Genomic DNA, 17,390 nt, shown 5'->3' with positions numbered 1-17,390 from the left:
ACTAGTCAGATTGTGGATTGATATCATTCAGAATATTTCATCCAGTTCCTTCTGCGTGCACATTGGATATAGCATGCCGTCATATGGTGGGAAGAGTCAAAGCTGGCCTGTGCAGAGGACTTGTCTGGTTAATGTGGTCTTTGCTGAGGATCTGTGCAGATGACTGTCGTGTCGACGAGGTCTTCACAGGGGATTTGCATCTACTGTATGTCTCATTGTTTCAATTTTTTTAACTTTAATAAAGAAATACTTAATAATAATAATAATTGAAAAAAAAAAAACATATCTGCAATCTCCATTAAGTTTCCTGCACCAAGGAAGGTGATGGATCTTCTTGATGGCTAGTCTGGACATTTCTTGTTTGTTAACCTCTTGTAACATCTTGCAACTTGATCTTGTATTGCTCTTGTATTTTAATCAGGCATTGTTATAGTTATCTTACTACCCTCCTCATTGTATATGTGCAAAAGCACATATATCCACCGTATAGCTTTACTACACCTCTTTTCTTGAGTATTCGACCTGGAATTCTGGGATGCTACTGAACAAACTGCAAAATCTACACATTTGTACTCTATGCCAGGACTCTTATGCTACCCTATTCCCACATCTCCTGATACATTAAACATGCATGAATACTTAACATGCTGCATTACAGTGCTTAGGTATGGTTTAAAGGGGTGGTTGATTATGATTTCACTTTTTGACTTTAGTTAGTGTGTAATGTTGCTGTTAGAGCATAAACAACATCTGCAAAGTTACGACGCTCAAAGTTCAATGCAAAAGGAGATATTTTCTTTTAAAGAATTCTCTGTTTAAGGACTACAACAAACGGCTGGTAGGGACTACAGCGAGCTTCTTCCCGGGTTAGTGACATCACTAACCCTAAAATTTACATAAACCCTGCCCCCAAGAACACGCAACAAAGGGGGTGAGGCCATGTTGGGCTGCTTTAGAGAAGAGGAAGAGAAGAGGTTGTTGTAGTAGAGTGTTGTTGCCATGCCGTCATTTTACGCCGGACTGCTTCACAAATGAGGGTCAATTCAACACTGGATTTGCACAAAAGATTAACATGACGGCACATGCTATCGATGAATTGAATCAACTCCACAGCAACTACATAAATGTATCCACTAACCATTCAGAAACGTCCAGTTGCATTCTAAAAGTTGTAACTTCTTCCTGAGTCTCTCCATCTTGAAGACTCCGGTTTGAACAATGTAAGGCTGAACACCGTTACTGACAATCATCATTTTGGCTGCGTGAGATTCTCCAGCTTTGTTGTTGTTGAGAAACCGAAGCGCAAGCTGTTAAAGCTCCACCCTCTTTTGGAAAGCGGGCCGGGAGCAGCAGCTCATTTGCATTTAAAGGGACACACACAAAAATGCTGTGTTTTTGCTTACACCCAAATAGGGGCAAATTTGACAAGCTATAATAAATTATCTGTGGCGTATTTTGAGCTGAAACTTCACAGACACATTCTGTGGACACCAGAGACTTATATTACATCTTGTAAAAGGGGCATTATAGGTCCCCTTCAATTCTTAAATAACATTCATGTTTTCCATCAGATATACTGTGATTTAAAAACCCAGCCACAACACAGAAGTTGAGCCTGGACCCACAATCTACAGTCATGGGAGCAGAGTAAAGCGTGTCCGAGTATGATGGGAAAAAGGGCAACCAAGGATCATGATGCCCTGTGTGTATGTGTGTCAGCCCTGAGATGAAGCACCACTCTGGCACACTTCGCGTCATGGAGAGCGACATCTCCAGCCTGCCAGGACCAGTCAGCACCAGCACTGTCACAAACACACACACTCACACATGCTCTCTGGGTTTCTCACTCGCTCACTCACACACACGTCTACAGGCGTCCTGCAGATACCGACACTGTGCTGGAACAGCAGGAATCCAGCACATCACATTACCATCAAAACCTGCACTGCGGAGACAGGTCAGTGTCACACACACTTTGACATACACACAAGAAGGAAGAAAGAAAGAAAGAAAGAAAGAAAGAAAGAAAGAAAATGAAAGGGAGGAAGAAAAGAAGACAGGAAAGGAAAGAACACAAACAGACAGAAAGAATGGAACACATATAAGAAAGAAGAAAAGGAAGGAACACAGGCAGACAGGGTGAAAGGAAGGAAGAACTGACAGAACATGAAGGAACACAAATAGACAGACAGGAAGAAATAACAAGAAAAGGAAGGAAGGAACACAAGCAGACAGAAAGAAAGGATGCAACACAGATAGACAGTCATAAAGGAAGGAACACAGACAGTAAAGGAAGGGAGAAAGGAAGGAATAGGAAGGAAGGAAGATAGACAGGCAGAAAACAAAGGTAGGAACACAGACAGGATAAAAGGGAGGAAGGAAGAAAGACATGAAAGGAAGAAAGAAAAGAAGAAAGAAGACAAAAGCAAAGAACTCAAATCTCAAATTGGGACAAACGAAGGTTAAAACAGAAAGACTTTACACTGAAAGGAAGAAGGAGACAGAGAATGAATATAGGAATACAAGACAGAAAGAGAGGAAAACTGATAGGAAACATAGGAAAGAAAACAAACAGGAAGACAAACAGGAATGAATGAACACAGACAGAAAGGAAGGATGTCAAATAGAAAGGAAGGAAAGAAGGTTGAAGACAGACAGACAAAGAGGAGGGTAGAACAGACAGGAAGGAAGGAAGGTGGGAAAGAAAGGCTTTAACAAAGACGGACAGACAGAAAAGGAAAGATCACAGACAGATTGGAAGTAAGGAACACAGACAGGAAGGAAGACAGTAAGACAGAAAAGTAAGGAACACAGACAGACAGAAGGGAAGGATACAAAAAAAAAAGAGAAGGAAGACGGACAGAGACAAAAAGGAAAGAATGAGGAACAGAAATTGCCATTTGAAATGGTTTGAAAGCCCTTTTTCTTTCTGTAATAATGTATTTCCTATTAAAACAGGAAGTTGGAGCAGAGCGTTATTTTTTATTTTATTTTTATTTTAGTATGGATCCATCTGCTAAACATTATTTTGTCCACTTGTAAAAGTACACTAGCATATTAATGGCCTAAAAGCCCAGTTTGGTCTCTAATAATAATCTACAACAAGACAGGAAAACAGGAAGTGACAAGAACACTTTCCAGGCATTAAGGGCTTACAAGGACAGAAGCTGGCATGCAGAACGACATGAGAGGACGACTGCTGTTGATTGAAGACATCAATGATACCCTGTACATGATCTCACTACATAAAACTTTTACAAGTAAAGGGGCATTTGGGACCCATCACACACACACACACACACACATATGGAAAGTGAGATGATACCGAAACTGAAGCGAGAGAACGCAGGAGGAAGAGATGGAGAGACTGATAGGCGCTGATCTTCATGATAAGCACTCCTGACAACTTGTGAGCGGTTTGCTGGTAGGACACTAATTGCCAGTGAAAGGTGACCGGGAGAGAGGCAAAGCAGCTCAGCTCAGATAGGCCTCTCGCCTCGGTCCGACATGATACCCTACGACAGCACACATCCTCGTATCAAAAACCGAACACACACACTTGACACCAACCCATCACTCTCCGCAAAAACGGCGCACTGATACTCCCCTGGCACCCAGAGTAAAAAGGGAGGGAGGGAGAGAGGCAAGGAAACAAGGATGAGAGAGATGAATCGTATTGACAGGTAGCCCACGGTGGTGAGGCTGAAGTTGAAACTGCCTGGAAAGAAAAAGGAAGGTGAGACCCATGAACTGAGTGCCATTTAACTGGCCAAGACTGAACCTTTTCCACTCATCTTCACAATGACGTACAGAAGCCGAAGGCACACACTGTCTTCATGTGATTTGTGAAAGAACTACGAGTAATAATGTGAAGAAAGACTCATTGTTAATTACGGGTGCTTGCTGAGGCACTCTTGTACTGTAAGTCTTATAGTACAAACGCATTTTAGTGACACTATAAAAAAAAATAAAGAAAATTGTGAATAAAGTCATAATGTTAAGACTCACTTTATAAGCCTTTTCTGAGAATAAAGTCAAAATTGCAAGAATAGCTAATATTAATTAGTGAAAAAAATATATTTTGAAAATAAAATCAAAATAATGAGATTAAAATAGTAATATTTTGAGATTAAAGTTATGAAAATTTATGAGAATAAAGTTAGTTCTGACAGTTATTCTGACAATAAATTCAAAATTAGAATAAGAATAATGTTATAAATATTTTAAGAATAAATTCAAAGGGTTTTTAATATATTTACATCATATGATATAGTTAAGCTACATCACACGAGTACTGTTTTTCTGTCCAGAATAGCACGAGTGCAAATGTGACTGATTTTATACAACAGTTCAATAAATAAGAAATTAATATTGTGTTATTTTAGACACATTGTCCCTTTTGCTCAATTTTGCCAACAAAAATATAAAGACAAAGTATAAGTGTTAGTCTCCGAGCAACACACAGTGGCATTTCATTTCTGAATCTGCGTTTTGAATGGATCGGCTTGTTGGATTTGAAGCGGCGATGCACAGACCGATCGGTGTATAACATCAAAGTACCCATGAAAGCGATTCAAATGCATATGGAGCCGTCCCCCTCTAATAGCTCTCGCGGTACTTTGATGTCATACACCGATCGGCAAGTTGAACAAGCCTAATGATTCAATGGACCATTCATAAAAAGAAACCATTTACTTCACTCCTGAATGAATCAGCCGTTTGAACGAATCAAATAAATGAATGAATGACTCAATGACTTAATCACTAAGACATTTACCACCACCTTCTTGCAGTTTTAGTTTCTTATTTAGAGAATTTCTTATTTAATTTCATTAAAAAAAAATAATTTGATATTTCCACAGTAATAAAAAAAAAAACATTAAAGTTATAGTTCACCCAAAAATGAAAATTCAGAAAATTGTTCACCTTCATGGTCCAAAAGAGTATGTGTAATAAATGTTGAATCAAATAAAATATTTTTTGCTGAAGCTACTTTTTGTCATGTCTATTTGATACTTTACACAATAATGACTTTAAATTGTCTTTTGGGAGTAATTTATCAGCCAAATTTGTTTTGTGTGATTAATTTGCGATTAATTTGATTAATTAATCGCCACATCATGTAATTAGATTAAAAAAATTAATTGCTTGACAGACCTAATTTTAATAAATTTTCAAATTAAATTTATTTCTGTGCAGTCAAAGCTGAATTTTTAGTCACGTTACCTCTGAAAACAATTTTAATGCTGATTTCATGCTCAAGAAACATTTATTATGAAGAAAACAGTTCAAAAGAACAGCATTTATTTCAAATAGATTTATTTTGTAACAATGTAAAAGTCTTTAAAGCCTTTAACTTTTTAATCTTAAAACATTACGACTGTATTCTGTAAATCTTTGATTTTTTGCCTTTTTTCGCCATGTTACTAGAACGTTGGTGGCAGCAAATATCATAAGCAAACAATACACAACCTAAGCAAACTTAAGCAAACAATACACATGCACCAATCAGAACACCTTGGAAACTGCATGGAAACACTTTGGCAACCATCCACAATTCTTATTTTATAACACATACATATCCGCTTGTGTTAAACTTACAGTGGGCATCTTAGTTTAGTGAAATTCAGTAGGAATATTTGCAGTTTTGACGGGGTCTCTCAGATCAGAGCTCTGACAGCGATTAACGTCTGGACGTGAACGAGACATTACGTCTGGCTGCGTTTTCCGATTCATCTCCCTGGGCTTGTGAAACAATGCTGTTGAACTGTACCACACATACAGAGCGACAGAGTGAGAGAACTGGCTGTAAAAATATTCCTGGCACCATACATCACCAGCACAAATTCCATAAGGACAATTTGCAGCTTATGTGGAAAAATAGGTTAGTTATGGAGGTAAGAGAGGTGAAGACAGCGGCAGAGAGAGAGAGAGAGAGGGATGGAAGAGGTAAATTTATAACGGTCGAAGAGTTTGGCAATAACTCCTGCAGAGAGGCAGCTGTCTGGATGGCGACAGGACTGCTAGTGGACAGTGGCCACAGGAGGATAGCAACGCGTGAAAACCAAAGTAATGGTTAGCCCGTGCTAGCGTGTGTCATAGGTAATCAATGCGGGAGGGAAGTACAGGGTTACAGGGAAAATAAAATGGCCTGGTAGAATTGCATCAGAGCTGACAGCTCTCCAATAAGAAGATACTTGCTCCTCCCCTCCAACCCATAATCACAGTCCAATCCCATCAAGACCTCCTGGGGCACAGAAAGTGTTAGGTCTTCACTTTCTGGCCTTTTGACCTTCATTCATCATCTTTCCTTCTATTCCTTCCTTTTTCCTGACTCATTTTCTTCACATTCCTTCTCTTTTCTAGTCTAAATGGACCATTTTTAAATTTTTATGGTTCTCTGAAGCAGAAATCATCATAGTTGGGTAAACTTCTAGGGTGATGAATGGAAACTACAACAATTATATAATTTTTGCGTTCCCATTTGCTCCAACAGCAAAAGAAAAAATCCACAATAGCGTTTCTATGACTTAACAGTCATAGAAACTTACTTAACCGTCATAGTCAGAAGAGAGAAAAATATCAAATTTGCCATCACTCCCTCAGCTGTTGTATTAGAAAGACTACGAGTAATAATGTGTATTAGAAAAACTACATCATACACACACAAATACAAAACACCACCATGGTAACACACGACACAAAAATAATGCAGTAATCATTAATTTAACAACATAAAATGTAACAAAAACCTAGCTGCTAAGACAAAACTAAAAACCAACACTGGGAATTCTGGGAATGTTTACAGTATAGAGTTATGAATGAACATAAAAAATTTAAACTTTTCTTTTTAATTCTGTAAAAAAGGGTCCATTAACATGCTATTCTAATCTTTCCTGACAAGACACCATACTTCCCTATACCCCTAATGCACTGCAGCCCCTCCGGGCCATCCTTTGTGGCCTAATCCACCTGGCGCATATGCAACAAAGAATCTTACAGAAGTCTCTCTCTTCCCTCTCTCTCTATTGATCTGGCTGGTGTGTAGAAGCTGGATCTCTTTACAGTGTGGTGCCAGACTGTTGGAGCCAGAGCTCTGGACGTCTGCTCTCACTAGGACTGATGACGACACCCTGAGGATCCTCTCCACATGGACCTGAAATAATAAAACCCCGCTCGCGCCCTCCATCACCCTCTCAGCTGTCGATACATGTGCTGCACACGCTGAAATATGCGAGGACATCATGCCCGCACATGAGGAGACTGTGATGGTATTTATGTCATGTGGCTGGAATACAAAAAGCCTGTTTGTGAATGTCAGCTGCAAAATTGCTTTTTTGATGCTTCAATTTATAAATGAAAACACGTAAGAAGGCCTGAGATCAGTCAGAGGTTGCTACAACTGATCATGTTATTCATCCCAGAGGGCTAAAATAAATCTGACTGAACAGATGAGACAGCTAATGACTGCAAAAGGGTTTGCTGTTTTTAAATTTAGGAGTTTTCCATAATAATAAGATGATCAGTGTTGGGGAGCAACTAGAATCCACTACTAGCGATGCTATTAAATAAACTATATTTTTATATTAGCTCAGAAGCAATTTATTTTAACAAGTCATTTTGTTCAGACAGTATATTTCAGTGAATTGCCTTAAAAAAAAGATCCATTTGAAGATCATTTCTCTGTTGTGTCCCTAAGTGAATACATATACAGTATGTACTGTATATATATATATATATATATATATATATATATATATATATATATATATATATATATATATATATATATATATACACTCACCGGCCACTTTATTAGGTACACCTTGCTAGTACCGGGTTGGACACCCTTTTGCCTTCAGAACTGCCTTAATTCTTTGTGGCATAGATTCAAAAAGGTGCTGGAAGCATTTCTCAGAGATATAGCATCACGCAGATAGCATGACGCAGTTGCTGCAGATTTGTCGGCTGCACATCCATGATGCAAATCTCCTATGTCTCCACATCCCAAAGTTGCTCTATTGGATTGAGATCTGGTGATGCCATTTGAGTATAGCAAACTCAATGTCATGTTTAAGAAACCAGATGATTTGAGCTTTGTAACATGGCATGCTATCCTCTGGAAGTAGCCATTGAAAGATGGGTACACCATGGTCATAAAGGGATGGACGTTGTCAGCAACAATACTCAGGCAGGCTGTGGCGTTTAAATGATGCTCAATTTGTACTAAGGGGCTCAAAGCGTGCCAAGAATATGTCTCCCACACCATTACACCACCACCATCCTGAACCGTTGATACAAGGCAGGATGCATCCATGCTTTCATGTTGTTTACACTAAATTCTGACCCTGCTATCCAAATGTTACAGCAGAAATCGAGACTCATCAGACCAGGCAAAGTTTTTCCAATCTTCTATTGTCCAATTTTGGAGAGTCCATGCGAATAGCCTGTTCTTAGCTGACAGGAGTGTCACCCGGTGTGGTCTTTTGCTGCTGTAGCTCATCTGCTTCAAGGTTCGATGTGTTGTGCGTACAGAGATGCTCTTCTGCAGACTTCTGTTGTAACAAGTGGTTATTTGAGTTACTGTTGCCTTTCTATCAGCTTGAACCAGTCTAGCCATTCTCCTCTGACCTCTGGCATCAACAAGGTATTTTCACCCACAGAACTTCCGTTCACTGGATATTTTCTCTTTTTCGGACCATTCTCTGTAAGCCCTAGAGAAGGTTGTGCGTGAAAATCCCAGTAAATCAGCAGTTTCTGAAATACTCAGACCAACCCGTCTGGCAACAACAACCATGCCACATTCAAAATCAACTGTTGGTCAGTTTGAACTTCAGCAGATTGTCTTGATCATGGCTACATCCGAAAACTTAGGCAGCTGTTGCCTCGCTGCCTTATAGGTAATGACTCTGCAGGCAGCGTTTGCACATGAAGGTACCTCACGAAACTGATTTGGAACGCATAGGATTGTGGGATATCAAAGGCAGTGAAGGATATATCTATGCTGCCTTTAAAAATCGATCAGATGAAGGTTATCTCAGGCGAAGCTAACATTGGACTCGGACCTTCCTACCTTGCAATGTGTCCTCCACATTTGTAGCATTTTTAAAGACCCACTGTGGTGAAAATCATGTTTTTAATGTTGTTTATATGTGACCCTGGACCACAAAACCAGTCACAAGGGTCAATTCTTTGAAATTGTTTGTTAGGATAGGACAATATTTGGCCAAGATACAACTATTTGAAAATCTGGAATCTGAGGGTGCAAAAAAATCAAAATATTGAGAAAATCACCTTTAAAGTTGTCCAAGTGAAGTCCTTGGCAATGCATATCCACTCATAAAAATACATTTTTATATATATTTACGGTATGGAACATCATCTTTACTTAATATCCTAATGATTTTTGGCATAAAAGAAAAATCAATAATTTTGAACCATACAGTGTATTGTTGGCTATTGCTACAAATACACCTGTGCTACTTATGACTTATTTTTGTGGTCCAGGGTCACATATGTCTTTGTGGTGTTTTCAATATGCTTTAAGACAAACCATGTGCAAATTCATATGTTAACACCATTGCTGAGTATTTTCCCCTGCAGTGAAAAAAAGACGTATAGTTTGAAATCGCTAGTGTCTATGACGTCACAAACTACAATGTAACCAATCACGTCAACGTGCCGGCAGGTTTTAGCATATCATTAACAGCGAACTAGCAGGGGAGTTTCGAGAGAAACCAGGTTATCCAGGTATATTTTTCTGTTGATATGAAAAATCGTGTAGATTTAGCAATATGGCGGGTGTATGATGTATGTTATGATGAACTATATGCCTTTCTCCACTGATGTTCTGAGTTTTTCAATGCGTTTTTAAGGATAAAAACGCATGTAGAATTACATTCAAGCTATTTTAAGGCATGAAGACATTTTTTCACAAGAAAAAAAACATTTAAATACAGTGGCAAGAAAAAGTATGTGAACCACTTGCAGAATCTGTGAAAATGTTAATAATTTTAACAAAATAAGGGAGATAATACAAAATGCATGTTATTTTTTATTTAGTACTGTTCTGAGTAGATATTTGGATGATCAATGACTGTTTTTTTGTTGTGTGATGGTTGTTCATGAGTCCCTTGTTTGTCCTGAGCAGTTAAACTGAGCTCTGTTCTTCAGAAAAAATCTCCAGGTCCTGCAGATTCTTCAGTTTTCCAGCAGTTTTTGCGTATTTGAACCCTTTACAGCAGTGACTGAATGATTTTGAGATCCGTCTTTTCACACTGAGGACAACTGAGGGACTCAAACACAACTTTTAAAAAAGGTTCAAACATTCACTGATGCTCCAGAAAAAAACATGATGCATTAATAGATGGGGGGTGAAAACATTTGGAATTTGAAGATCAAGGTAAATTGTATTTCATTTGTCTTCCGGGAAACATGAAAGTATCTTCTGTTGCTTCCGAAGGGCAGTACTAAATGAAAAAAAATGATATTCAAGCGAAATAAGAAAAATTTGGACCTCTTCATCCTGTTCAAAAGTTTTCACCCCCCGACTCTTAATGCATCGTATTTCCTTCTGAAGCATCAGTGAATGTTTGAACCTTTTTTAATAGTTGTGTTTGAGTCCCTCAGTTGTCCTCCATGTGAAAAGATGGATCTCAAAATCATTCAGTCACTGTTGTAAAGGGTTCAAATACACAAAAGATGGTGGAAAACTGAAGAATCTGCAGGACATGGAGGATTTTTCTGAAGAACAGAGCTCAGTTTAACTGCTCAGAACAAACAAGGGACTCATGAACAACCATCACAAAACAAACAAACAGTTGTAGATCATCCAGGTAACCACACACAGTATTAAGAATCAAGGGTTCACATACTTTTGAACTGGGTCATTTTAATAAATTCAGCTATTTTTTTGTCTTATGGATTATATGTAAACATCTTTTATGTAAAATATCTTACTCAGAACAGTACTAAATAAAAAATAACATGCATTTTGTATGATCTCTCTTATTTTGTTAAAATTTTGCACATTTTCACAGATTCTGCAAGTGGTTCAAATACTTTTTCTTGCCACTGTATGTCATTTTGGTGATTAAAGATGAGTTTTAAGGGATAAAATTATTGACTACAGGGGGACTTTATGTTTTCGATGCAGCCCATGTCTACATGCCTAAATGCATTGAGTTGCTACAATGTGATTGGCTGATTAGATATTTGCATTAATGAGCAGTTGAACAGGTGTACCTAATATAGTGGACGGTGAGTGTATATATACTGAACAACATATTATGATGTATAGCTTCTAACTTGGCAAGCTACAATTTCAAAGTAGTTTTCCTAACACTGGAGATGACTCAAGGATTCTCTAATTTTATCATGTCTCATTTTTATCCATCTGTGAAATGACTGATGAAAAGCCCAGCTCTGTTCATATTTAGAGAAAAACCGTACTGCTATTTTCACATATTTTTCTGTTCAACCTTGAGAATGAATTGCTACATCTGATCAGAGGTGGACACAAGCGCCTCTATTCAGAAGTCCTTTTATGAGCATATGTGTGCAGTCCCTTCAGCAAACAAACAAAGAAACAAATGACAGATCTGCAAAGGGAACATTGCCATTTCTCTCCTCTTATGGTGATGTAAAAGATCCTAAGGGATACTAGACTGTTGTCCGTTAACTACCTCTAGGCAATTCATTTCTAAGAAGAGCTAAATGTTTTTAAGCAAACAAATAAAACAGCCCCAAAAACCTCACATTAAAATCAATTTCCAGGTGCTTTATAAATTAATGCGCATTTCCTCACTGACTTACAAAAATAAGAAAAAGAAAGAAAGAATATTTGATTCTTCAGTTTAAACAGAAAAACAGTTCAGAAGTGTCAAGTGTCAGAGTAATTAAAAAGAGAACTCTGGACCTCTCCTCGGGTGAGAATCGCTGAAGACATTAAGTTAACAAAAGCACGGGGCAAATAAGAGCCAAGGGAGAAGTGACAGTTATCTGCTAAATTCATAAATGTGGCTTTTTGTATAACGGTAATCATCATCCCTCATGCTGTCATTTTCCATTTTAATTGCTCGCCTCGGTGCTTTGGCTCAGGGAAGCCATTGGAACCCCACAGAGTGCAGTACAGAGCTAGAGAAAAGGAGAGAGAAAAAGAAAGAAAACATACAGGGCCCGGCAATCTGACTGCTCCAGTTTAGGTTACTGCCATGTGAGCGTCTGACAGGTTAATTTTTTGCAATTAGACTGTTCTGAGAGCAAGCGGAACAGGTGAGGTCTTCATCGATGCTTTTTTTCGTGCATAAAAACGAACGGCGAATTACACTAATGACAAATATTCTGAACGCGAGCTATAAAGTTTGCCCAACAGGCGAGCGGCAAGATATAACGTATAAGCTTGCATCTTGGACCGCTTTTCTAAACTCATAGCTTTCCTGCCACAGAACATGGACCCCTGATTATAGAGAAAAATGGGTGGGAGGAAGAAGAGCGTAGCGAAATGTAAAAGCATAACAGGATAAAAATCAAGTCACGAGGCTAAGCTAACATCGTGAGCAGCCCTTCTCATAGTCGCCATGTCGTATATTTTATAAGACATCAAAAAGAAGCCAGCGAGACTTCTTTAGATTTCATCCTAATCTCATGCTGTTATCTCTTTCCTCTTCGTCCAAAACCAGCTCATATTTCACCCACGGTATCTTGTTATTTCTATAATCTTGTTCCTGCCCATGATAGATTTCTTAGAGCAAAGCATTTATCATGAGGTTTCAGAAATGAACTTAAGTTTTGCTGTGTCTTAAGTGCGAGTTTGTGGGCTGAATTTAAGGGACAGTAATGTCATTGAGAAGTATTGGTGAGTTTTAGAGGTTTCCGCACTGTTGTGTTTGGAGGAGACGGGCTGTTAAAAAAGAGGGAGAGAGTGGAGCTTCAAACTAGGATAAGAAAAACAACATTTCAACCGCTTGGTTCTTCATGCCCAGTCTTTCAATACCACAACATGTTTGAGCAGGCTATTTCCATTAAAATACCTTATCCATAATTGATGCATTAAATGTCCATGGACTTTTTATCAACATCATGATGAATTTAAAAAAGCAGAGTGATAAAAACAGTGAAAAGTCTTTGTGAAAAGTGAACAAAAAAAAAATTGGCTATGGTAACTGAAAACTGCATTTATAACAGTTATAAAAGAATTAGCAAAACGCTGTTTCAAACAGTTCTGAGTGAAGAAAAAATCATGAATATTCATTAGTTCATGTAACATGTGCTCATTCAGTTAGATGAAAAGCAGCTAAACGGGCGCTAATCATATTAGGATTATCAAAACAATATTTTTTTGAGTACTTATTAATCTAGGTTAATGTTAATTTATAAAAATGCTATTGTTTATAATTTATGATAGTTCATAACAACTATTGTTAATTAGTTGTAATTACACTACAATTCAAAAGTCTAGGATCAGTCATTTTATTTTATATATATATTTTTATTTTATATTAGCAAGGACACATTATATTGATCAAATGTGAAAGTAGATATTTTAATGTTATAAAAGATGTCTATTTCTTAAAGGGTTAGTTCACCCAAAAATGAAAATTCTGTCATTAATAACCTCATGTCGTTTCAAATCCGTAAGACCTTCGTTCATCTTCAGAACACAAATTAAGATATTTTTGATAAAATCCGATGGCTCAGTGAGGCCTACATTGACAGCAAGATAATTAACACTTTCAAATGCCCAGAAAGCTACTAAAGACATATTTACAACAGTTCATGTGATTCAACCTTAATGTTATGAAGCGATGAGAATACTTTTTGTGCGCCAAAATAACAAAATAACAACTTTATTCACCAATATCTAGTGATGGGCGATTTCAAAACACCGCTTCATGAAGCTTTGAATCTTTACGAATCTTTTGTTTCGAATCAGTGGTTCGGAGCATGTATCAAACTGCCAAAGTCACATGATTTCAGTAAACGAGGCCTTGTTACGTCATAAGTGTTTCGAAATTTCAATGGTTCAACACTGGGGGATATGAAAAATGAAAATTCTGTCATTAATTACTCACACTCATGTCGTTCCAAACCCATAAGACCTTCATTTATCTTTGGAACACAAATTAAGAGAAGGTATTTTTATCCTTAATTGAAAGCAACGAAATTACCACAGTCAATGTCCAGAAAAGTAGTAAAAACATCATTAAAATAGTCAACGTGACTACAGCAGTTTAACCTTAATGTTATGAAGCGACGAGAATACTTTTTGTGTGCAAAAACAAAACAAAAATAACAACTTTATTCAACAAATTCGTCTCTCCCCGTCTCTCCTCTGCAACGCTATTTTCGTTGCAGCTTCAGTCTGAACGGCAGCTCAGTATTGGCCGACACCTCTTCACGTGAGCAGCACGACGCATATGTGTGATGCTAACGTAGGAGCCGGCCAATAATGAGCCAGCGTTCGGACGTAAACATGGAAACGCAGCACTGCACCAACTGCTTAACATACTGACATGGAAGAGGAAAAAAAAAAGTTAAATAAAGTCGTTGTTTTTGTTTTGTTTTTGCACAAAAAAAGAATTCTCATCGCTTCATACCATTAAGGTTGAACCACAAAATATTACAGTTTCCATAAAAATATTAAGCAGCACAAATGTTTTCAACATTGATAATCAGCATATTAGAATGATTTCTGAAGGATTATGTGATACCGAAGACTGGAGTAATGATGCTGAAAATTCAGCTTTGTATCACAGGAATATTACATTTTATTTAAATTGTATAAATTTCACAAATTTACTGTTTTTACTGTATTGTTGATCAAACAAGTTCAAAAACATTAATCATTGATAAATAAATGCTGTAAAAGTACTGTTCATTGTTATTTCATGTTAGCTACTGCATTATTAAAAAGATTAAAAGAAAAAAAAAATCATCACTTACTTACTCATGAGTTTCTTTCTTCTGGTGAACACAAAAGAAAATATTTTAAAGAATGTTGGCAACCCGACAGCTGACAGTAGCCATTGACTTCCATAGTATTTCTTATTTCTACTATGTAAGTCAATGGCTTCCGTCAACTGTTTGATTATACTAACATTCTTTAAACAGGTTTGAAACAATTTGAAGGTTAGTAAGTGATGACAAAATTTATATTTTTTGGGTGAACTATCCCTTTAAATGTAAGCATATATAAAACCCTATTGTAAAGTGTTGGCTAAAATATAATTATTATTGGCTAAAAAATGCAATAATCTATATGTGCCTAAGTGTAGCATGCCACACCGCAGGACATCCCAAAAGTAATTCAATACTAACCTAATCTATCCAGCTTTATAACAGCAATCCCTGAATTTAGACTTCATAAGTCAATGTGGGACCAGTGTCTTTTCTCTCTCTCTCTCTCTCTCTGCTGGAGTGTTTTTATCAGAGGGTCTGTTTTAAATGTTGCTGACAGCTTCTGCCTCCTTCTCAGTGTAATTATAGGCAGAGGAAGGCTGGGGCTGAGGCAGGGCTGGATGTAGCCAGGCCTGTGTAATGGGGATAATTAACTTACCCTCATCACCCCACTTCAAAGGCCTGCTACAGAAAGAGAGCGAGAGAGAGAGAGAGACGGAGACAGTTAGGGGTGGATTGTATCAGTGCGAATAGTGCTGGGGGTCTCCTGGCCCCCTGAAGCCCCCTGGTATCTAGGACCTTAAAAGGGGGAAAAACAGATATATTAAACAAATGAAGGTGCCGCCCATGCACATACACGAGGTTGACACGGCAGTCAGCATATCCAAAGACACACAACCTCATGAAGAAACAAGTCCCTCCCCTTTTCTTCCTACTAAGAGGCAGGTAATTGCTGTTGTTAACAACGTCTCTGCTTTCCCTACAGCTGTGTTTCTAGATAGAAAAGACCACTGACAGTGCCGACTTTAAATGCAAATACTTTCCTCGCACTTTCACCCTTCATTCGTACATTTTTACATTACTCAATCTATTACGAGCACAGATTAACATAAGGCTTTAAGGTACCTCATGATTGATTCAATCTTTGATTCAAGGAGTCAAGATTCGATTCCACAACGATTCTCATTGCATCTCAATTTCTCAGCACAAATCTTTAAGTTTTTATCTTTAAGGCGTGTTAAGATTGTGCATAAAAGCCAGAACTAAAATGCCTTTGGTGACCCGCCAAATTAAATCTAATAAGCAGGTATATTAATATCAGAGGCAGCATTGCAGATTTTGTTCTGTGTAAATGAAAATTTGCATTTGAGTGACCTGCCACCTTTTTGAATACACTACCGTTCAAAAGTTTTGGGTCAGCATATTTTTTAAAGAAATTAATACTTTTATTCAGCAAGGACACATTAAATTGATCAAAAGTGATAGTAAATGTTTTTACATTGTTCCTAATCATTTCTATTTCAAATAAATTATGTTCTGTTGAACTGAGAATCCTGAATAAAATATATCATGGTTTCCACTAAGAAAGGAATGACTACAAATTTAGCTTTGCCATCACAGGAATAAATGACATTTTAAAATATATTACAATAAAAAACACTGAAAACTGGAACAATGTCTGCTGGCTCAACTTTACATTACAGTAATATTTTTTACTGTTTTACTGTATTTTTATAATATAAATATTCTTTCTGAATGACAGTGTACATTTATTTCCTTCCTATTTGGTATTTATTTTGTATTCATCGCATGCTTGCTTTTCTCCGTGTGCTTTTTAATGCAATAATGTCCAAATCAAATTTTTGATTATGAATATTTGTTGATCTATTCAGAATCATTTGAGAAAGAATCGCAATGCATTGGAGAAACAATTCCCCCAGCCCTAGTAAACTTGCACCTGTTTCTTCTAATATTAAATTAGCTGACATGCTAAAAAAAATTGTTGGAATATTCTTTCATCTAGTTCATGCACAGACCCGTAAATAAAAGCACCTATTTTCTGACACTTACTTAACACCTCTCTCTGAACATGCATGTATGTGTGTGTAGTTACAAAACCCTGGGGGAATCGGAGGTGAAATGTAGACGCTTTGGGCATGAGTGCAATTCTGTACTCTTTGCCACATCTACTGCTCAGTGTAAGGAGAGAAGCAAATGTTCAGTGGGAAAAAAAGAAAAAGAAACAAGGGAAAAAGCCCTCCACCAAGCTGGACTGAAAAATCAAAGGAGGCATCAGACACAAAACCAGAGCCTTGTGAAGGCCTTAATTGCCAGAGGAATAACACTGGCTGAAATGTTATTACAAGCCTGGTGTTGATTTAAGACCCCGGTTATTATGGGCCAGCCAGGGTGGAGGTCTGTGTCTCTGACCCCCCCGGTGCTTTCATATAATGTCACCATGCATTTAAACTGAAAGAACCATGAGACCTTGG

This window comes from Ctenopharyngodon idella, chromosome 19, assembly GCF_019924925.1.
Source record: "Ctenopharyngodon idella isolate HZGC_01 chromosome 19, HZGC01, whole genome shotgun sequence".
Taxonomy (NCBI): Eukaryota; Metazoa; Chordata; class Actinopteri; order Cypriniformes; family Xenocyprididae; genus Ctenopharyngodon; species Ctenopharyngodon idella.
The sequence above is the reverse complement of the archived record's forward strand: the minus strand, read 5'-3'. Positions refer to the sequence as shown.